At 39.6% G+C, this 24374-nt stretch overlaps 1 protein-coding gene across 5 annotated transcripts in view; it reads left to right on the plus strand.

Annotated features, from left to right (window-relative positions):
- Positions 1 to 24374, plus strand: part of pard3aa (par-3 family cell polarity regulator alpha, a) — an 850778-nt gene that overhangs the window by 807291 nt on the left and 19113 nt on the right. The gene's annotated exons all lie outside the window — the stretch shown is intronic.

The following is a 24374-nucleotide window of genomic DNA, read 5'->3' on the forward strand; positions in this document are numbered from 1 at the left end:
AGTTTGTGATGTTATCTTTAAAATTGGTTACCATACTACAGGAAAGATGTGACTGGTCAGCACGCTACAGAAAAGATGTGATTGCAGGATTTTATTATGGAGAAAGGCTGATTTGACTTCCCTGAAGGCAGCCAATAGGCAATTAGAAGTATCTTCAATTGAGAAGCATCGAAAGGTGTAAATGATCACAATTTTTTCCCCCATGGTTTCAGTATCAAAAACAAAACACCATAGTTTTAAGGTGAGAAGGAGTTTAAAAAGCCATTTTAAGGGTAAAGTTTTTTTTTACATCGAGCGTCATTGAACTCTGGAACGTGATGAAATCCAGTACAGACATTGTGTTTAAGAGACATTTAGACAGACACTTAAGTAGGCAAGTCACAGAAGGCTATAGGCTCAATGCAGGCAAATGGAATTCGTGTAAATGGGGAAAGAAGTCTGTATAGACATGGTGGGTTGAAAGCTCATTTTTGTTCTGTATGAATCCACAATTCTAATATAATTCCCTGATAATTAATTGTTACAAGATCCTGGCATATTATATAATGCTGCTAGATCCACATACAATACTGATAAAGCTTGAAATCTTTCAGCCTGAACATATTGTCAAGATGCATCAAAAAGCGTAACCTTGTAACAGATTAAACCAGTTGAGACTCTATTAAGCATGAATGACATTATGATTTGAACCAACTTGTTCCAAGTTGCAGCCATTTATTTAAAAACATCCTAAATTACAGACTTAAAATTTCAGAAGAATAAATAAATTCAGGATATATACTTTGAAGTTATCAACCTGTATTTTATTACCAGTTGTACGTATTTATTTTTAAACAAGTGGTCTGTGGTGTCTTGAGTTTATTCCCCTAGTCGTTGTCTGATATATAGAGGTGTTATGATTACGGATGTTTCATGTTTGCGTTTGCAGTTGATATGTTCAGTAAGTGTCTCTTAACCTGAACAACAGTTATGGCTCTATCAGAATGGAATGTGTATCAAGTGCAGTTTATGGGATACACTTGTACAAAGTGTATTGCCCCTGATAATAATGTTTCATAGTTGAGTGATTTTTGCCATTGTTTTTGAAAAGGACAGCACATAAAATGGCATTTGAAACCATGAACTATTTATGCCATGCTGCTATAGTTGTAGAGTTTAAAATTTAGTTCTTTTGTATCATGCCTACATTCATTTCTAAGAATCCAAAGAATAATCAACATAAAATTGAAATATGACTGCCCAAATATTAAAAGGTAATTTTCCTGTAATAACTGCCTAGTTTAAAAGCGGCTGATGTTTAATGTGCATATGTTCGATAATTTAGGGAAATAACTCTTGTAGGAATTATTCATGTATTGAATTAGCAACATATGAGAGAGGTTATGATGGTTCTGGTACTTGTATAATAAGCTTGTACCTTCTATAATTTCTGGCTTCAGGCCCAGCAACCACTAAATCATAACAATGAAAAATAGGCTTGTGTTGATGTTATTGGTATGTGGTGAATTTTTATGCTGCACATCCTTAAGTTAAGACCCTGGGGTTTGGAGATGGAACTTGCTGAATATTTTTAAAAGTTACATCTTTTACTGATACAGTAGAATAAATGTCCATTTCCTGCTGTTTTATTGAGGTTTGCTAATTAGGTCAGAGCGCTGGAAGGAAATGACAGCACAGCTTCATTTCATCTACATTTAATTAGCCAGTGGAGAAAAACTCACTTTGGCAGTTGCTTTGGATTGGTTTGGCCGAACAGGGGTTTGTGAGGGGACTGACTTGGTGCTGGAAAATGAAGTTTCAAAGATTAAGGACTAAATAATCCAAATTAATCTGTTTTTGTTTAAAGAGCTTTAAAACTTTTTTCATGTTTCTTTAGTAATCATAAAACTTTCACTCTGATATTTATGCATCTTGCAGGCATTTTTGTGTAATTTTATTAAAATGTAACAAATTAATTCATAACAGTTCTTGATGTAATGTAATATTTAATTTACTCGAGCTGTGACATTATTTTCTTTAATCACTTACATAATTCTTATCCACAAGTCATTTAAACGTGCAAACTTATGATAACTATATTTAAAAAAACTTGAAAGTTGATTTACCAGTTTTTATTTGCATACAGTACAACACTACCTAACATCTGAAATTCCGTATTTCGATATTTAGCTTGTTCTTTTTGCCTTCTTGTTCTGCTCTAGCAACTGTTGCTATGTGCTGTTAATGGCAAGTTATCATGAACACTTGGTGGCCACTTTATTTGGCACAGGAGTGGAACCCTGTGTGGTCTTCTGCTGTTGTAGTCTAGCTATGTGTTGTGCATTCAGAGTTGTTCTTTTGCACACCATCCTGTCAGCTTGAACCAGTCTGCCCATTCTCCTCTGGTTTGTCTGTCTCTAATTAACAAGGCATTTTTGCCCAAAAAACTGTCACTTACGAGTTTTTTTTTAATTATTTTTTTTTGGCAGCATTGTCTATAAACTCTAGAGACTGTTATGCATGAAAATCCCTGGAGATGACCAGTTTCTGACATACTCGAACCACCACGTCTGGGGCCAACAATAATTCCACAAAGTCACTTAGGTTACATTTCTTCCCCACTCTAATATTTATTTGAAGAGCAACTGAACTGCTTGATCATGTCTACATGCTTTTATGCATTGAGTTGCTGCCACATGATTGGCTGATTAGGTAGTTACATTCACAATCAGAATCAAGTTTAATGTCAAGTTTAATCAAGTAATATGTCGTGAAATTTGCAGCAGCAGTGCATTGAAAAACATAGTAATAAAAGCTATAAGTTGTAGTAAGTATTAAAAACAGAAAATTAAGGGAGGAAGAAGAGAGGAAAAAGTATTGAAATAGTGATCATGGGTTCATTGTCCACTCAAAAGTCCGATGGCAGAGGGGAAGAAGCTATTCCTGAAATACTGAGTGTGTGTGTGTCTTCCGTCTTCTGTACCTCCTCAATGGTAGCAATGAGGAGAGCATGTTTCTAGCTAATGGGGTGGGGTTCTTTATTGATGGATGCCACCTTTCTGAGACATCGCCTTTTAAAGGTGTCCTAGATGCTGGGAAGGTTTGTGCCCATGGTGGAGGCAGCTGAGTTTACAACTTTCTGCAGCTTTTTTAGATCCTATGTAGTGGCCCTTCCATACCAGATGGTGATGCACCCAATTAAAATGCTCTCCGCAGTACACCTGTAGAGATTTGTGAGGGTCTTTGGTGATGTACTAATTCTCCTCAAACTTCTAATGAAGTATGGCCACTGTTGTGCCTTTCTTTTTAAAAACTGCATCAATATGTTTGGCCTAGGTTAGATCCTCAGAGATGTTGACACCTAGGAATTTGAAACTGCTCACCCTTTCTACTTCTCATCCCTCAAAGAGGACTGGTGTGTGTTCCCTCAACTTCCCCTTCCTGAGGTCCACAGTCATTTCTTTGGTCTTACTGATAATGAGTGCAAGGTTATTGTTGCAAGTGGTGACTCAACCAGTTTGTCTATCTCTCTCCTGTACTCCTCATCACCATCTGAAATTCTGCCAACTATAGTCACGCTGTTGGCAAATTTATAGATGGTGTTTAAGCTGTGCCGAGTGCCGCAGTCATGGGCATAGAGAGAGTAAAGCAGAGAGCTAAGCACGCACCTTTGAGGTGCGCCAGTGTTGATCGTCAGCAAGGAGATGTTATTTCCAATCTGCACAACTGTGGTCTCCCAGTGAGGAAGTCAAGGATCCAGTTGCTGAGAGAGTTACAGAGGCCCAGATTTTTGAGCTTTTTTTGATAGAAGCTGAGAGTGTGATTGTGTTGAATGCTGAGCTGTAGTCAAGAAACAGCAGCTTGACAAAAGCATGACTGTTGTCTAGGTGATCCTAGGCCAAGTGGACAGCCAGTGACGAATGCCAATAGGCAAATTACAGTGGATCCAGGTCCTTGCTTAGGCAGAAGTTGATTCTAGTCATGACCAGAATCTCACTTTCAAAGCACTTCATTGCAGTAGATGTGAGTACCAGCAGGTGATACTTGTTGAAGCAGCTCTTGGGTACTGATAGAAATTGTTGCCCTTTTGAAGCAGGTGGGAATCTCTGACTGTAGTTGTAAGAGATTGAACTAGGTCTATCTAATAAAGTTGCCACTGAATGTATGCAGATTTGAATTTGGGGGGAGCAGTTATTATCTGCTGCCACAGAGAAGAGAGCTTACTGTAGTGATAAGTGGTTTGCTTGCCCTTTTTTAAAATTCACTCTTATCATATCTAAATATGTCAATAAAAATGTGATATTTTAAAAAATCCAGTCCAGAGGCAAGAGTTCAAATCTCACCAAAGCAGCAGGGAATTTACAGATAATTAATATTTTTTAATGTAATAAAAGAGTAGTCTCAGTAAAAGTGACTGGAAATATCGCATAGTCTGAAAGAAAATCATGACCTTCTGGAAGGGTAATTGGCAGTCCTTTCCAAAGATTAAACAGTAAGTAACCACTGAACCAAGAATGTACTTTGCTCTTAATGGCCCTGTGAAATGACCTCAAAAACACTTCTATCAAGGATATGTAAAGGTGTCTGGTAAATTCTGGCTTGGCCAGAAATGCTGGGATCCAATGAATGAATAATAGTTATATAAAGCATGCCTGGATCGCTAAGAAATCAGGTTGTATTTCTTACCATCTGCAGCATGTACTGCAGTCACTTTGGCTACTCCACCAGTATCTCCCCCACCCATGAGCTCTACCACAGAGACGGACAGGATGCCCGAGACTGCCCTACCTGCAGGTTGCATTCCAAATCCCGCACCATTCTGATTTTGAAGTGTATTGGCAGTACAGGTCCTCCCCAGGGATATCCATGCTGGCAGTGCCCCAAACACTCGATCATATGCTTGCACTGTATATAAACCCGGTACTCACAAGCTGGGGAGGACCTATATTGAATATCACTGGGTCTAACTACTGAAACTCCTTATCCAACAAAGCTTAGGGAGTACCTTCATCAGAAGAACTGCAGCGGTTCAAGTAGGGGCTCACCACCACTTTGTTGAGTGCATTTAGGATTGTGTGAGAAGACTGGCTTGTCCTGATAATGCTGAGTCCAAAAGGAGAAGAAACAAGGGTTCTTGTCTTTTCCATTCTTCAAACAAGCAAGATGGTTATTTTAAAACACAAGTTGAAATCGGTTTTCACACCATCAGTTTTTCAATCATGGCTTGACATTTTCGAAAGCAACCACAGCTTGTGGAAATGAGTGAAAATAAGTTGGAGAACTGCATTTCTGGCAGGCTTTGAAAGGGAAGTAATGATCGTAAGTGTGTGACAGAGCTTTTAGATTGCTTCCAGAGAAATGAGTGAGTGCATGATTGCAAATTGTGTCTTTTCAGAGAATTTTTTAAAACTTCTACCAAACCTGCTGTAGAGTATGGGCTGATGTGCATGGGGCACAAGGAACTTAAACAAGATGTGTGTCATTAACTCAATGGTTCTTCATTCACTGACTTTTCAAACTTGTCTACATGTTGCTGCAAGTCACATAACACAACCCTTAGGGCAGGGTTTCTGCTTCTTTTGAACCTCACACAGTGCGTGATGTTAGTGCTTGCAGTGGTGGACAGTGACCGAATAGCCCTGTTAGAAATCTCATTAGAGGTCTCTCAGCCCAGTATGGCAGTGCGCAGTAGGACTGTGCTTATTTGGTTGAGTCCATTCTCAGTTTTTGACGCGAAAGCGGGAAGGCTGATGGTAATTGGTGATGTATTGCACGGAGTGGAGGATGGGAGGTAGAGGAGGAGCGTGAAGTGTGCTTTCTGAACTTTGAATGGACTCACCTAACTTGGGCTGTGATGTCAGCCTCTCCCTCCTGAATTCCCTACTCCAACTATTCCTTGCGCGTGGCCGACTGACTTATGGGAACGAACTAACTACCGATGTGGTTAAAAATTGGAGGGGATTTTTCATTCTAAAGAAGGAATTTCTATGCGCTGCTATTCGACTGTTGGCCTGCTGCTTTGCTGTTGATGTAAACGTTGCAAAATGTGAATTGTGTAGGTCAGAAGTGAATTGTATTTTGACATTTTCATATTCTTTCTGTTTTTCTCATTTAGTCATTTATTATGCCATTCTTATTATGCGGTATGGACACAAAAGAGTCCACCTTTACAATGAAAACTACTTATCAGTGGGTTTTACATGGACTGGTGATCCAAGTTGTCCTGTTCCATTGTGCCCCGTCCGTGCTACAAATGCAGCAATGGCTCCAGCAAAAAAAGACGCAAAACGACAAATCACAGCCATATGACACATAAAAGTGCTGATTATTTTAAATGACTATTGGAATCTCAAAACAAACAGTAAAGCTTTTGTTAATAAAGTCACAGTCAATAAAAGGATTAAGGAAGCAAATTATTTAGTATCAGAACTTGTTACTCAAAAATGGAAAAGTCACACAGTTGGTGAGAACCTAATGATGCCAGCATGTAAAATTATAGAGGATAAAATGCTAGGACAAGATGCAATACGAGAAAATGAAAAGGTTTCATTTGCAAACAGTATGATGAGTCAATGTACTGATGACATATCACATGATGCTGAAGAGGTTTTGTGTGATAAACTTTGAGAAACAACCGTTTCTCTGTCTAGGGTGATGAGTTAACAGATTTGACCAATAAATACCATGTTGTAGCATTTATAATATTTGTAAATGATGGTGAAATTCAAGAAAACGTTTTTTGTTGCAAAGAGCTGCCGAAGCAAGCTAAGGCCAAGTTGTATTTTATGTTTGGTCTTCATATCTGGAAACAAAAGGAATGTCTTGGGGGAACTGTTTCGGCATCTGTACTGTTGGTACCCTATCAACGGTTGGCTCCATGAGAGGTTTTGTTTTGTAAGAAAAAGAAAATCCTGACATTGTCACAACACACTGCTTCAACATTGCAAATAAATTTTCATGTTGCAAGTAGCATTAATTAAAATCAACTTACAACCCCCTATGTAAATTTAATCCACCAAGTCTACCTTTAGAAAAATTAAACCTCATTTTGGCTTAAGCCAGTTATTTAACACAAATTTGTAATGTTTGCCTTATGAGTTTTTAAAATTTATGAAAGGAAAAGAAAGAGATTAATTTCAGGAAAGGTAAGCGAAAAAAGGTTTGCTAGAAATTCATTCTCTACTCAAAAGAGCATTGACAATTAATTTTGTATTATTATATGTGCAACTTGCTGATCACACTAATGTACTGTGAGCTGTAGATGTTATCATTTTTACTCGGGGGTCCCCTGAGACCTGAAAATTATTTCAAGGGTTCTTCCAGGGCAAAATGGTTCAAAAAAGCTGCCTTGGAGTGATATCTTTACATTAATGTTACATACTGTATAGTTCATGATCTTTTGGACTCTAGGAATAAATGAATCCCTTATTAAAATGCTTCATCAAATTGTGCCATTCTAAGCTAATGGAGCTTGTCAATTAAATTTAAGGCTGTCATGATATTCTTGTTTTATAATCATGACATATTGATAATCAGTCCTCAGTTACAACATATTATAGCTGGATACAGTTTTGTGGGAAGGATGGGGTAAACTGATAAGACATTGTCATTAGGTTGAAATCTAATCATTGGAGTTATTTTGTCATTTTCATGCTAATTCAGTGATTTGGCTTCTTATTGTGAAAACAAAATATAAGACTGTAGTCTTTTCCTACTCTAACAATTGCCTCTTGGAGATGCTGTCTGATGTTATTGTGCTTGACACCTCGTAGGGTACAACTTCAGTGCTGTGTCAAATTGGATTTAAAAAATGCTCAGGTCTTCTATTGGATTCCTGAACAGTTCATATACTTAATACATGATTTCACCATGTTTTTTTTTAAAAAACAAATGTAACAGCTGAAGCTTGGAAATCCATTATTGGGGAAAAGGTTGTGCAAGTAAATATGAAGTATCTTCTGGTGGTCAAAATGCAGTTTTTGGTCACTTCAGAAATTCAAAGATTCAAGGAATTGACATGTCAGAAACTTTTTTAGGAAAGTGATGTAAAGGTAAGATGACACATGGCAATAACTTAGCTGTTCTGACACGAATGTAGGTGATTTAGATCTACATATCACATTCGGACTGTTCAGTCCAATCAGTTAAGGATGCCCGTTATTGCTTGTCATTTTTGCAGAAGTACCTGATTCCCTGACAATTAGTTACTAGATATTGTGGGACAAACGTCCACAGGCTTGAAGGAAGATGTACGTTTGACAGTGATCACAATTGGTTTTGGTTCTGGAGTGTGAGCAGGAGATGAGTCCTTATCTACATAGTATTATGTACTTCCAATTAGCCTGTTCTCACACCTGTTCCAGGGAAATGAAATCAAGATTTTCATAAATCAAACTTCATTCAGGAAATTGAGTAAGGGAGTTGGGGCTTTCATCAGGGTGCTGAGTGTAAGAGTTGGCTCTTTCGTTAGTCAGCACTTTAGGTCAGGATGTCATGTATGAGTTCTACAATATTGGTGAAGCTGCACTTGAAGAATTATGTGTTGTTTCCGTTGTAGAAACATAGAAAATAGGTGCAGGAGTAGGCCATTCAGCCCTTTGAGCCTGCACCACCATTCAGTATGATCATGGCTGATCATCCAACTCAGAACCCTGTACCTGCTTTCTCTCCATACCCCCTGATCCCTTTAGCCACAAGGGCCATATCTAACTTCCTCTTAAATATAGCCAATGAACCGGCCTCAACTGTTTCCTGTGGCAGAGAATTCCACAGATTCACCACTCTCTGTGTGAAGAAGTTTTTCCTCATCTCGGTCCTAAAAGGCTTCCCCTTTATCCTTAGACTGTGACCCCTCGTTCTGGACTTCCCCAACATCGGAAACAATCTTCCTGCATCTAGCCTGTCCAGTCCCTTTAGAATTTTATACGTTTCAATAAGAACCCCCCTCAATCTTCCAAATTTCAGTGAGTATAAGCCTAGTCAATCCAGTCTTTCTTCATATGAAAGTCCTGCCATCCCAGGAATCAATCTGGTGAACCTTCTCTGTACTCCCTCTATGGCAAGAATTTCTTTCCTCAGATTAGGGGACCAAAACTGCACACAATATTCTAGGTGTGGTCTCACCAAGGCCTTGTACAACTGCAGTAGAACCTCCCTGCTCCTGTACTCAAATCCTTTTGCTATGAATGCCAACATACCATTTGCCTTTTTCACCGCCTGCTGTACCTGCATGCCCACTTTCAATGACTGGTGTACAATGACACCCAGGTCTCATTGCATCTCCCCTTTGCACCGTTCAGATAATAATCTGTTTTCCTATTCTTGCAACCAAAGTGGATAACCTCATATTTATCCACATTAAATTGCATCTGCCATGAATTTGCCCACTCACCTAACCTATCCAAGTCACCCTGAATCCTTTTAGCATCCTCCTCACAGCTAACAGCTTCGTGTCATCCGCAAACTTGGAGATGCTCCATTTAATTCCCTCATCTAAATCATTAATATACATTGTAAACAACTGGGGTCCCAGCACTGAGCCTTGTGGTACCCCACTAGTCACTAGTCCTGTTATAGGATAGATATTATTAAGCTGGAACAAGTGCAAAGATTTACGAGAATGTTGCCACAACTCGAAGGTCTGAGTTATAGGGAGAGGTTGGGCAAGAAAGGAATTTCTTCATTGGAGATTAGGAGACTGGATGACCTTAGAGAGGCATAAAAATCATGAGTGGTATAAATGAAGTTAATGCACACAGTCTTTTTCCTAGAGAAAGTGAATCAAAACTTCAAGGGAGTAGGTTTAAATTAATAGGGAAAAGACTTAGAAACTACCTGAGGAGCAACCTCTTCACACAGATGGTGGTGGGTGTATGGAAAAGCTGTCAGCAAAAGTAGGGTAAACTAAATTATTAAAAAGACATTTGGACAGGTACTTGGGTAGAAAATATTTAGAGCAGGAGTTCCCTACCTGGGCCCACAGACCACTTGCTTAATGGCATTGGTTCATGGCATAAAAAGGATTGGGAAACAGTGGTTTAGAGGAATATGGTCCAAATACAGGCAAATGAGACTAACTTAGATGTGTATCTTGGTTGGCATGGATGAGCTGGACTGAAAGTTGTGTTTGTATTCTGTATTACTTTCTGACTTGAATCTATAATAATTACTGCTGGTGAAATACATTTAGTAGGGAGATTATTACATTTTTTTTTAAATTGCATTTATGGTATGATTTGGATGAATTTTCTGTCTAAGCTCTTAAACATTATCCCAAATATAGTTGTGAATTGTTCATGTCTTTTGTTTTGATTAAAACTTGCATATAGATTCAGCTTCCAAAAGTATTAAAACTTTGGCTAAGGACTTACTGTAAAATGCTGTCAGTTCCACATGGCTCGCCCACCATTTGCCCTTCTAATTGACAGAAAGTTTTGATCTCCTATGCAGTTTAAGTTTTGGAAAATTGAAATCTGGAACTTAAATTTCTGAGCTCCACTGCCAGAGAGCAGCTGCACTTTACCAAATGTTGCAAGGAGTGCACAAGTTTGCTGAATTCCTCAGCAACTGCATGAGTGAACTTATCAATTAAACCTGCTGAATGTTAAGTGTTCAGGAGCCCATACATTTGATTGGATCGGGAGGGTGATCAGTAATAATAACATAAGTTGCAATTCCTTTTGTCAAATTGAATAAATCATAGAATTGTGTAGCACAGAAATAGGCACGTTAGCCCATCCTGTCCCTGCTGACTATGATGTCTGTCTACACTAATCCCATTTGCCTACATCAGTTGCAATTCCTTTTATACCTTCCAAATGATTTATAAATTTTATTATTGCATCAGCCTCCACCACCTCCTCTGGCACTCTGCCTCCTATTGAATCCATTTTGCAAACGTGCCTCAGATTTTTCATGCCTTCACTTTCCACCTCAACCGCATTGGCAGCTGTCAAGGTATCTTGGCCATTTCATGTTCAAGGCTTGTTATGCATTACAATATCTGCATCACCCACCCCGAACCCCCAATCTCAGCAAAGTGATAGAAGACGTACAAAAAATTATGCTTTGCCAGCACTTCATCAGTCAAAGTTGAGTTGAACAGCACAAGGACATGCCATCATGCAAGCAGCATTCACAAAAAATAAGCATAAATTATACACATTTTTTATAAGATAGAACATAATTAAAACAAAATAAAATAGCAAAGCCCATTTTAGTGCAAAGTGATCAATGTGGTCATATTGTGGTAATTTGTGCTGTGCCAGTTGGTTCAAGAGCTCAGTGGTTGAAAGGGAGTAGCCATTCATGGGACTTAAGACCTCTGAACCTCCTGTCCACTAGTAACTGCAAGAAGATGGCTTGGCCAAAAATGTGAAAATCTTTGTTGATGTTGCCTTCTTAAGGCAACGTTGCTGGTAAATATTACCTGCAATGAAGAGGCATGCGTCAATGATGTATTGGGCTAAGACATTACCGTCTGCATGTTCAGATTGCCATACCAGACCATGATGATGCAGCCAGACAGGATATTTTCAGCAGTACATCTGTAGAAGTTTATCAGAATTTTTAGTGACAAGCCGAACCTCCTTAACCTCCTAAGAAAAGTAAAAATACTGTAGCACCTTCCTTGTGATTGCGTTTGTGAGCTGGGCTCCAGGCAGGTCCAATGTGTCCAGGAATTTAAAGCTGCGTACTCCATTGCCAATCCCCCAATGTCGACTGGTGCACCTAAAAATTGTCATTGCAGCTGGTTGTTCAAACGTTTTCTTTTGCATAATAATATTCAAAGTATAAAATACAAATGAATTACAATGTTCTTTTCATAGAACATTGAATCGGATGGTGATCTGCATGAAATTCTTAACTGAAACTGCCACTGCACAGGGTCTAACCATTTTGGATCTGGACAATTTTGGCAAGTTCAGCCTTCAGGAAAAGTACATGAAAAATATGCTCTTACCTAGTGAGCGAGTCCAGCAAGCTGTACTTCAGACCATTTTGCTGTACTACCACAGCGATATGCCACACTTTAATTTCGGCCCCTAGTAAGCACATTCATTGTTGAATGTGTTTTGAATAGTAGCCAACAGTTTAAGCTATTTGTTTACGCATTGTTTTGAGAATGATGAGAAATTTGAGACTCCTCCCCCCCCATACTTTTTCAATATTTTTTTAACTGTTATGCAGATATGCTGTTTATTAACAAGATTGATTACCTGACTCCAGAGTGTACTATCTGTTGGTTCATTTTAAAACCTCTAAGATATTGGATGTAGCTACATTTATATGAATTATCCTTCAGTTTTGTCAAAGAAAATAAAAATTCGTCCTTAGAACAAACAAAATGGTTTTATTTTGAGGAAACAAACGCAATATACTCTCAAACATCTTCAAAGGATTCAAACATAATAGGTTCTCAGACACGTATTTCACACAAGACTACATGGCATCTTCTAACGTATTCACATGACCCACTCATTTGGTGTGGTCAAATTGTTGCTGCAGATATTCTTGGCGTAATTTGAACTCCTAAACTTGCAGCACAGCTAAGGATCTGCAATTGTTTCCCTTTGTAATGCATAAACTAAGGCAATGACCATCCTGATCATAAAATAATAAACCTCAAGCAGAGCAAATCATTCCTAAAGCATCTGATTCAGATCACCATTTCCTTCCTTCCCAACCACTCCACCTCGAATGAAAAAAACGATTGAACTTACTCACTGGCAGAGCAATCATGTGCTGCATATACTTAAACCTCATTATATTTGCAAATACTGATAAATCCTAGCCCATTCAAACCCCACTGGATATACATAATCAAATGAGTCCAATGCTCAAATAGTTCACTGATCACTGTTCACTGATGTGTGTGAATAGCGTGACATCTTTTATTGCAACCCAATGTAGAGTCTTGCAAGTAACATGACAATTTGTACAGCGATGACACAGCTTCTATTTGAGAATGCATAGCAGGCCCATCTAAATAATCGGAAGGGTTAATGATGTATTGAGTGAGATCCAGCCTTCATCCTTCAATTGTCTAAATATTAGTGTGCCATTTATTTATTAAAGAATAGTGCTTCATCATTTTAAGGTTTGTTTTGGAGAACTGATCAATCATTCTTTAATATAAATGACCAAGATTTTTTGGCCAACAAAAAAAGAATTATTTCAGTAATCAATAACATACAAAAATCTTACATTCTAATTAAATTAGATTTAATTGCCATGTCTGTTTTATGCAAAAGTGAATGAACAGTGGAGATAAAGCAGGGATTTAGTGATAAGTAAATCTTCAATCAAATGTGTAGAGGAATTGTTGAAGTGCACCAAGAAATTGTTTTGTTCCAGGAAAGTATAAACTGCTCTAAAATTGATCCATAACTTCAAAAATAAGGAAAACTTTACTGCCGTCAAAAAATGAAGTAACAGTCTGAAATGTCAGAAATTCCAGCTGACCTGCTGGCATTTACCTAACTCTATGGAAATTTCTGGCAAGATACTCGGGGGAAAGATCATATCCACTCCCCTGTTCACAGAGAATAATTAGGATGAGTTCTGAATTAAGGATCAGAAACTGGGGAATCCCTAAACATCCACACAACTGATTGCTGGAATTTCTCAATGCACCTAACAATTGAACATGAAGTCCTATAAATTTCCCAGCACTTCCCATGAGAAATTCTCCCATTGTTCCTGAGCCAAAATAGACCTGCCATAGGAACAGAGAACTTGCTCATCTGTATAGGGAATATATATGTAAGGCTATAAAAAAGCTGGATGAACTCAACAGGTCTGGCAGCATCCGTTGAAAGGAGCTGTCAACGTTTCGGGCCGAGACCCTTCGTCAGGACCCTTCTTCATATGTTATATGTAAGGGGAAGGGTAAATGGTTATTCACTTTTTAATTGAATTAAAAGTAACATTCACTTGTTTAAGGTCCTTTGTGGTGTGTCATTTAGTGTACTAGCAAGTTTACTGCTTTTCGGATGTTTGTGAATTACGAATATGTTTTTATCTGAAATTAGGTAAAGAGCAAGTACTGTGGCAGGGTCCTGATAAATCATTGAATTGGAGCAAATGAGAAATTGTGGGTGGAACATGAAGATTTTCAAATTGCTTCTTCAAATTAATTGTTTTGTAAGTTTACAGAATTCGAACAATTAGAGCATCCCACATCTCTAAATATAGCTTTTCATTAATCATTTGGATCTTTAGATTCTTATCTAATAGGTTTAGAATAAGAGGGAACAGTAGATAAGCAGATTAAAGATGTTGCAGGTGGATTTCTGAAACATGCAGCTGGACGATCAGGTTGCCCCAAAGAAGAAAAGACAGTGAGAAAGTTTGAGCTCTTAATGCACTCTCCATTTCTGTTGTACAATTGGTCGTGCTTTGAGGGAAGTCTGCTGGTGCGGAGCTGAGTATTATAAAGTGGTCTCGTGATGGAGTTGCTCACATAGGACAGGTTGCAGACTATGACTAAAATGTATCCACTGTACGGGGCCAACAATCAATTAGGTAATAGAAACGATTTAAAAATTCCATTATGTCAGTTTTGTCAAAACAAAGCAAAAAGGTAGTTAAAGCAGTTAAAATCTGTGTATTTCAAAATATCTTCCTTAGCAGAGAAATTTCCCAGTACATGTTACAGTCATTTTGACGACTACACAAGAATCTGGGGCTATTCAGGTAGTCAGAAACCATCTGTATGTTTGTCAGGGTCAGTGCTCGGAAAAAGGTGTTTTATTCCTGTCTTTATTTTGTTTCTTATTCTATAATTTCAGAAATAATTGTTGTGGTTACTGCTGCAGCTTGTGCCGTAGTGATAGACATGAAGAATCTGACCACAGAGGACTCTTTTGTATGGCCAGATTCTGACCCAGCAATCATGAATATATTTTGGATTTGAAGAATAGTCTATACCGGATGAATTGATGAAGAAATGTAAACAATCGCACTGCTGCATTGTTTTTGCATAATTAATCACTTTAAGGTATTAGATACCAATTGAGTCACTAATTAATTGCAACAGTATGCTAATACGGCAGCAATTAATAGTAAACAAATAGCAGCAATTGATAGGCAGGAGGGCCAGTGAATGCTGTGTACTTGGATTTTCAGTAGATTTTTTTTACAAGGTACTGCACATGACGCTACTAAACAGGGTTACTGCCCTTGGTATTACAGGAAAGATACTGTATAGACAGTAGACTGGCAGAAGGCAAAGAATGGGAATAAAGTGGGCCATTTCTAGTAGGCTGCCGGTAGCCATTGGTGTTTTGCAGCGGTCAGTGCTGGGCCTGCTACTATGCTAATGATTTGGATGACAGAATTGATGGCTTTGTGGCCAAGTTCGTGGATGATACAAAGATAGGTGAAGGGGCAGGTAGTGTCGAGTAAGCGAGGATCACTGAAATCTTTAACCTCTCACTTTGGCAGTCTGAAGCTTCATGCAGGCTTCACTTATACTGATGCCCAAGAAGAACATGATAACCTGCCTCAATGACTATCACCCAGTAGCACTTCTATCCACAGAGATAAAGTGGTAATCAACTCCTGCCTAAAAATTGACTTGGATACACTCCAATTTGCCAACTGGCACAACAGGTCCACAGCAGATGCCACTTTTCTGGCTCTTCATTCAATTCTGGAACATCATGACAGCATAAGACCATATCATCTAGGAGCAGAAGTAGGCCATTTGGCCCATTGAGTCTACTCCGCCATTCAATCATGTGCTGATCTAATTCTTTTAGTCAGCTGCTTTCCCCTGCTTTCACCCCACACCCTTTGATGCCCTGGCTAATCAAGATCCTTGGCCTCCACAGCCGCTTATGGCAACAAATTCCATAGATTTACCACCCTCTGACTAAAGGAATTTCTCCGCATCTCAGTTCTTAAAGGACGTCCTTCAATCCTGAAGTCGTGCCTTCTTGTCCTAGAATCTCCTACCATGGGAAATAACTTTGGAAAAATGTCATGGGAAAAATCTAATCTGTTCAGGCCTTTTAACATTTGGAATGTTTCCATGAGATCCCCCCTCATTCTCCTGAACTCCAGGGAATACAGCCCAAGAGCTAGCAGACGTTCCTCATACGGTAACCCTTTCATTCCTGGAATCATTCTCATGAATCTTCTCTGAACCCTATCTATTGTAAGTATATCCTTTCTAAAGTAAGGAGCCCAAAACTACACACAATACTCCAAGTGTGGTCTCACGAGTGCCTTATAGAGCCTCAACATCACACCCCTGCTCTTATATTCTATACCTCTAGAAATAAATGCCAACATCGCATTCATCTTCTTCACAAGGACTCCCAATTCCCTTTCCATCTCTGTATTTTGAATTTTCTCCCCATCTAAATAATAGTCTGCCCGTTTATTTCTTCCACCAAATTGCATGACCATACACTTTCCAACATTGTATCTCATTTGCCATTTCTTTACCCATTCCCCTAAACCAGGGGTCAGCAACCTTTACCACTGAAAGAGCCACTTGGACCCGTTTCCCACAGAAAAGAAAACACTGGGAGCCGCAAAACCCGTTTGACATTTAAAATGAAATAACACTGCATACAACGTTTTTTTTGCCTTTATGCTATGTATAAACAAACTATAATGTGTTGCATTTATGAAATTGATGAACTCCTGCAGAGAAAACGAAATTACATTTCTGCATGCAACAAAAACATTTTGAACTCCGAAAAAAAGACGTTTTAAGTAAAATACTCAATGTCTATTTGAGTCCTTCTTGTATTTATGAAAAACGCCAAACTTAAATTTTCCGCCAGCAGCAAACCAAAAATAACATCAGCCAGCTGTCAGCCTGAAAAATAAAAGGACTATTTCACTGAACAATGAAAAAATATGAATATACATAAAATAATAGGCAATTAAAATATTTATCATACTTGGTTAATGGGATTTCTGCTCCTGGACCTCAGCGCACAGCGTCTGCACATCAGGGCTGTATGACGTCACCTTCATCTTTACACAGGATCGCAAGCTGTCATCTGTGAGGCGTGCGCGATGTTTGTTTTTAATAAAGTTCATGTTGGAGAACACCTGCTCACATACATATGTGGATCCAAAGTTCGACAGGACTCCAAGCGCATACTTTTTCATGTTTACATAAATGTCGGGCATAGCATTCCATGTTTCGAACACAAGTTTGTCCGGTTTTGGAAGGTTTTCAATATCACTCCATTTGTGATTCTGAGCAAGAACGGCCTTCTGACGGGCAACATCTTCAAGGTCTGCTGTCAAGCGTCTAAACTTGGACACCCATATGTCTTTGTCGGCTATGTCGGCCAGTTCCATCTCAAGATCAGGTTGACTCACACCTGCCAATGCAGTCGTATTCAGTAGGGAAGGATCGATGCTTAAGGGAGTGACCGGGAAGGATAATGTGTTTTTTTCCTCTCTGAACTCACAGAAGCGTTTCCCAAACGATGTTTGCATTGCGATGATTGCAGAATGTAAATACTCCGAAATTATCATGTCGTGACCTTGTTTGAACTCTCTCAAATTGGGGAAGTGAGACAAAGTGCCTTTCTGTAAATCTCTGGCAAGCACTGTCAACTTGCGATCGAATGCCAAGACATTCTCCAACATGTGCAGGGCTGTGTGTCCTTTCCCCTGAAGAGCTGTGTTCAGCGTGTTCAGGTGCGCTGTCATGTCTACCATGAAGTGTAGCTTTTCCAGCCACTCTGGCTGTTCCAGCTCAGGAAAGGTGAGCCCTTTGCTGCCCAGGAAAGTTTTCACTTCTTCCAGACACGCGACAAAGCGTTTCAGCACCTCCCCTCTGGACAGCCACCGGACTTTGTTGTGCAGCAGGAGATCAGAATATGCGCTTTCCAGCTCGTCCAGTAACAAACGGAATTGACGGTGATTTAAACTTTTTGCCATTATTTTATTGACAATCTGAATGACAACATCCATTACTTCTGTGCATTCCGGAGGAAATGTTTGAGCGCACAGTGCCTCTTGGTGCAAGATGCAGTGAAAAGTCAGCAGCTTTCTGTCCAGCGACTTCTGCAGTAAAGCCACAATTCCCTTGTGCGTTCCCGTCATATTCGGTGCCCCATCAGTAGCTACTGACACCAGATGGGTGGTCTTTATTCCTTTGGCTCTTAAACAATTCAAGACAGCCTCACAGATGTCCTCCCCCCGTGTTTGGTCTTTTAGAGGTATCAACTCAATCAGTTCTTCCTGTGGCCCGGCAGAGTTTACATACCGGCAGAACAACGCTATTTGTTCAATATCACCTTTGTCTTTAGACTCGTCACAGGCAATCGAGTAGGCCACAGCTGAATTGATGTCTTTAATTTGCTGTCTTGTGATGTCTTCTGCCATTTTTATGGTTCTGTCTTTGACAGTCTTTGCAGAGAGGGGCATATCCCTGATTTTCTGCACAATTTCACTCTTGTTTTTAAAGTCCGTGAATAGATGTTCTGAAATCTTAATGAAAGATTCTTTTATATATTCACCATCTGTAAACTGCTTCCCGTGCCTGACTATTTCCTGAGCGGCAAAATAACTGGCGTATGTCGTTGATTTTCCAGACTTCATCCATTTCTGGAAATGATTTTTGCTCAGATCAACCTTCCGCATCAGTTCCGAAACGGCTTTTTTTCTCTCATCTCCATCCGGATATTTTTGAGCAAAGGCTGCGTGTTTATTCTGGAAATGCCTTGCGACATTTGACTTTTTGTTGTTTGCTAGTTTCTCATTGCATATTAAGCATACCGGTAAACCAGTCTCGTCAACAGTGAAAGCAAATGAATCTGTCCACGTATCATTAAGCGTTCTGTTTTCTTCAGTCACTTTTCTTTTTTTAGAATTCTCCATAGTTGGCTTACCTTGGATCGAAAAATTAAAGAAATCGTGCACTGGCGGGTGTCAGGTATTGGCAGTGGTGACGTATATTAATAGCGATAAAAACACGTTGTAGCGGTGTGCTCACGCAGTCAGTAAACTGCAGTCGAATAACTTTATTCGAACTAAACAGCCTTGCTTTTAAGCCTCCCTCAACCCAGCCCCCATGGACGCAGATGCTGCAAAAGACGCGTTCTCACAAACCCCCGTAGGCTATCTCCCTTAGCCGGAATGCTGGCTAATTGTGAGCCGTTTCGGATGTGCCAGGAAATGTGTCGCCACACTTAGATTGTACAAGATCACCATAATCTTCAAATTTAGAATTACATTTCAAAAGCTAACAAACTAACATAAAATACATTTTAATTAAATACTGACCAATTATTTCCCAAAGCCACAGGGAGCCGCAGCACAGAGGTGAAAGAGCCACAAATGGCTCGGGAGCCGCAGGTTGCCGACCCCCGCCCTAAACTATTTAAGTCCCCCTGCTGGCTCCCTGTTTTCTTAACACTACTCACTCCTCCACCTATCTTTGTATCATCAGCAAATTTAGACAAATGCTTTAACCCCATAGTCTAAATCATTGACATTCATCGTAAAAAGTAGCGGTCCCAACACCAACCCCTGTGGAACTCCAATGGTAACCGGCAGCCAGCCAGAATAGGATCCCTTTATTCCCACTCTCTGTTTGCTGCCAACCAGCTGCCAACCAGCTAATGCTCCACCCACACTAGTAAATTCCCTGTAATTCCATGGCTTTCATCTCAGGTGCAGCACCTTGTCAAAGGCCTTCTGAAAATCCAAGTATAATACATCTATTGCATCTCCTTTATCTACCCTGCTTGTAAGTTCCTCAAAGAATTGCAATAGGTTTGTCAGGCAGGATTTTCCTTTCAGGAGACCATACTGGCTTTGGCCTATCTTGTCATGTGCCTCTAGGTACTCCATAATCTCAACCCTAACAATTGATTCCAACAACTTCCCAGCTACTGATGTCAGGCTACCAGGTCTGTAGTTTCCTTTCTGCTGCATCCCACCCTTCTTAAATAGTGGAGTAACAGTTGCAATTTTCCAGTCATCCGGTACAATGCCAGAATCTATCGATTCTTGAAAGATCATTGTTAATGCCTCTGCAATCTCTCCAGCTAATTCCTTCAGAACCCGAGGGTGCATTCCATCAGGTCCAAGAGGTTTATCCACCCTCAGACCATTAAGCTTCCTGAGCACCTTCTCAGTCATAATTGTCACTGCACAAACTTCACTTCTCCGACACTCTTGAATATCCAGATGTTCTTTTTAAACTCAGCCCAACTACATTCCCTCATAAGCAATCAATGAGCTTCAAAACCTTGGCCTCAGTACCTCCTTGTTCAACTGAATTCTCAATTTCCATACTCACAGGCCCCAGTCAGTTGGGATTGACAACAACATCTTCTCCATGATCTCCATGAGTACAGGTGCACCACAAGGCTGTGTGCTTATCCCCCTGTTTAATTAATATTTCACATATGACTGTGTGGCTAAGCACAGCTCCAATGCCATATTTAAGTTTGCTGATAACATGACTGTCACTGGCTGAATCAAATGTGGTTACAAATTAGCATATAGGAGGGAAATTGAAGATCTGGAAGGTCAACAAGACCAATGGGTTGATTATCTACTAAAGGAAGGGGAAGCCTGAGGTCCATGAGCCAGTCCTCACTGGGGGATCAGAGGTGGAGAGAGTTAGGTGTTAACATTTCGGAGGACCTGTCCTGGGCCCAGCATGTAAGTGCATGAGAAAGAAAGCATGGCAGTGCCTTGATTTCCTTAGACATCTGTGAAGATTCAGCATGACCTTCCATAGATGTATGGTGGAGAGTACATTGACTGGCTGCATCACAGCCTCGTATGGGAACACCAATGTCCTGCAAAGGAAAATCCTACAAAAAGAAGTGAACTTGGCCCAATCCATCATGGGTAAAGCCCTCCCCACCATTGAGCACATCTACATGGAGCATTGTCGCAGGAAAGCAACATACATCATCAAAGACCCCCAGCATATAGGTCAGGCTTCCTTCTCACTGTTGCCATGCATTGCAGAACACTTGGGACTTGTACTAGTTGGTTCAGGAGCAGTTACTGCCCCTCAGCCATCAGGTATCTTGAACCAAAGGGGATAACTTCACTCAGCTTCATTTGCCTCATCACTTAACTGTTCCCACAGTGAATGAACTCACTTTCAAGAATTCTTCATCTCATGTTCTCAATATTTATGTATTGTTTATTCATTATTATTTATCTTTATCTTTTTCTATTTTTATAGTTTATTGTCTACCCTGTGGTGTGGTCTTTCACTGATTCTAATATGCTTATTAGATTTACTGAGTATGCCTGCAAAAAAACAAATCTCGGTTTGTATATGGTGACATATATACTGTGCTAATAAATTTACTTTGAACATTTGAACTTTGAGATGGAATACACTGCAGTAAAGAATTTGATGATGCACTTTCATAGAAGGAATAAAGGTGTCGACTATTTTCTACACGGGGGGTGAATTCAGAAATCAAAATTGCAGAGGGAATGGGGGGGTCTGATGCAAAATTTATTAAACATAAAAACAGAAATATAGAAAATGTACAGCACAATACAGGCCATTTGGGCCACAATGCTGTGCCGTACATGCACTTACTTTAGTAATTACCTGGAGTTACCCATAGCATTCTATTTTCTAAGCCCCATGTACCTATCCAGGAGTCTCTTAAAAGACCCTCTCTTATCCGCCTCCACCACAGTCGCCGGCAGCTCATTTCATGAACTCGCCACTCTCTGCATAAAAAAAAAACTTACATCTGACAACACCTCTGTACCCACTTCCAAGCACCAAAGTCTAACTTACAGGTTGATTCAGTATTAAGGAAGGCAAATGTAACATTACATTCGTTTTGAGAGGGTTAAAATGTAAAAGAAAGATTGTCATGTTGAGGCTTTCTATGTACCGATTGTATATGTCAACATATACAACTCTGAGATTCCGTTTCTTGCGGGCATTCATATAAACGCAAGAAACACAATAGAGTCAATGAGGGACTGCACCCAGCAAGACAGATAAATGACCAATGTGCAAAAGACAAAGTGTGCAGATGAAAAAAGAAAGAGAGAGAAATAAACAAACAATAAATTCTGAGTACATGAGTTGAAGAGCCTTTGAAAGTGAATCCTTAGGTTGTGGGAATAGTTCAGTGATGGAGTGAGTGAAGTTACCCCTCTGGTTCAAGAGCCTGATGGTTGAGGGGTAATAATTGTTCCTCAACCTAGCAGTGTGGGTCCTGAGACTCCTGTACTTCCTTCCTGATGACAGCAGCGAAAAGAGAGCATGGCCTGGATGGTAGGGGTCCTTGATGATGGATGCTATTTTCCTGAAAGTGTATGCCCATACCCTTCCCTACCCTGTATTCCATCTGCCACTTCTTTGCTCCGTGTAAGTGTGCTCAATGGAGCGAGGGCTTTACCTGTGATGGGCCGGGCTGTTTCCACTACTTTTTGTTGTTTTTTTTTCCATTCCAGGCCATCAGTGTTTCCATACCAGACTATGATGCAGCTTGTCAATATACTGCGCATCTATAGATATTTGTCAAAGTTTTAGCAGACATGCCAAATCTTTACAAACTCCTCAGAAATTAGAGATGCTGCCATGCCATTAGAAGAATGGGAGGTGGTGGGGGTGGGGTGTAGGGTTCTTTTTGAAACTTATCAAATGTTGAAAGTCCTAGATAGCGTTGATGTTGAGGTGATGTTTCCAATAGTGGGAGAGTCTAGGACCAGAGGGCACAGCCTCAAAATAGAACGACTTTGCTTTGGAACAGAGATTAGAGGAATTTCTTTAGCCAGATGGTGGTGAATCTGTGGCCGAGTCATTGGGTTTACTTAAAACATTGGTTGACTGGTTGCTCATTAGTAAGGGCATCCAAGATTATGGGGAGAAGGCAGGAGAATGGGGTTCAGGGAGAAAATAAATCACCCATGATCGAATGGTGGAGCACACTTAGTGGACCAAATGACCTAATTCTGCTGCTGTGTCTTATGGTTTTGTGGTCAAGTTGTCAGTCTCTAACATACAGAATCACCTTAAAAATTTAGGGTTGTCTACAAATGCTGAAATTTGAAAGGTACTTTGTTCCTATCCTGTATTTTGTGGTTTTGAAATAAAGCCATTGCGGGTTGAATGAGGAAATACTCACCACAAACTAATGTTTTTTATATGGTTATTTATGTAATGTAGGAGACTCAGGTTTAAATATCCTTAGTTCAACACGCTGGTGTTGAGTCTTCTCTTTGAACTAGTTGTGTGTGTTGGTATGAATGCTTCCGCAGTTTGAAGGTACAAAGCTTTGTCTTGGAGCTATCTGATGAGTTCAGCTCATGATGGAAATTTGTTCACATGTTCCTGCTACCTTTGAGCGTTCAGCTGGTAAAATGTTGAATAATGAAGGTGCTGCGCTACATGGAGTGGACAACGCTAGGTGAGATGTAAGTTGAGAGTGGTGTCTGAGCTCATCAGTGTATTTGCTGCTACTAGAGCAATTGAGTTGAATAATATTAAAGGTAGAACTTTCTTGAACAATGTGAAGGAGAATGTAATAGAATAATTTATAGATAAGCTATTAAGGCAGCTTATATATTACATGAATATTAATATAATCTGTGCTGATTGTAAATTTTATGCACTTTTATGAACCAAAATAGATCACCTTGTTTGATGATGATTGAAAACTTTGGAATATGCCTTAACATGAGGTTGTCTTTACTGCAGTTCAAGTCACTTCCAAATGGCCGACAGCCAAATCTAAGGTTCTCCAGTTTTGCTTGGATTCAGTGGTGATAATACTTTGCCACACACACCCACAAAAGATTGAACCGTGCAGCAGCATTGATTTGTATTTCTCTCAATGGGTTACTGTAGATGGAGGAAGAATGCACATTTATTACACATTAATCCACAATAAATGTAGGTTGCCATTCTTCTTTGCAGGCTTCAGGAGAACCTGACTACTTTGTAAAAGATGACCAAAATTTAACTCATTATTATCTTAACGAGATGAAGTTCTTACAGACTTCAATTTCAGAATTATACTTCCCATTTTTGACCTGAGTTCTCTTAGCTCACAGATTTATTTAAAACAGGCTTTAATTTCCTCATTTTATTCTACTTATTTTTCTCTCAGCCTCTTTTTTTTTCCTGAGTCACATCTTGATTTAAGAGTTTTCTTTTTAAAGTTCTTCTTTGGGGCTTTGGACTAAAGCTAGAACTGAGTCTAGTGGCCCTTCTCAGCAATCCCTTTGGAATTTGGCCATTTTCCTAATGCTGATGAGAACACCACTTCATGTTCAACATTATAGCTTTTTCAACATTTCTGGAAAAATCTGAGAACTTCATTAACAAATGCTTTACAATGTCGGAATATGTTTGGTGATTAGACACTATTTTCCGATCTCTTTGAACTTTAGGTGTGGTTTGTATCCATCTG

Source organism: Hypanus sabinus, chromosome 6, assembly GCF_030144855.1.
Source record: "Hypanus sabinus isolate sHypSab1 chromosome 6, sHypSab1.hap1, whole genome shotgun sequence".
Taxonomy (NCBI): Eukaryota; Metazoa; Chordata; class Chondrichthyes; order Myliobatiformes; family Dasyatidae; genus Hypanus; species Hypanus sabinus.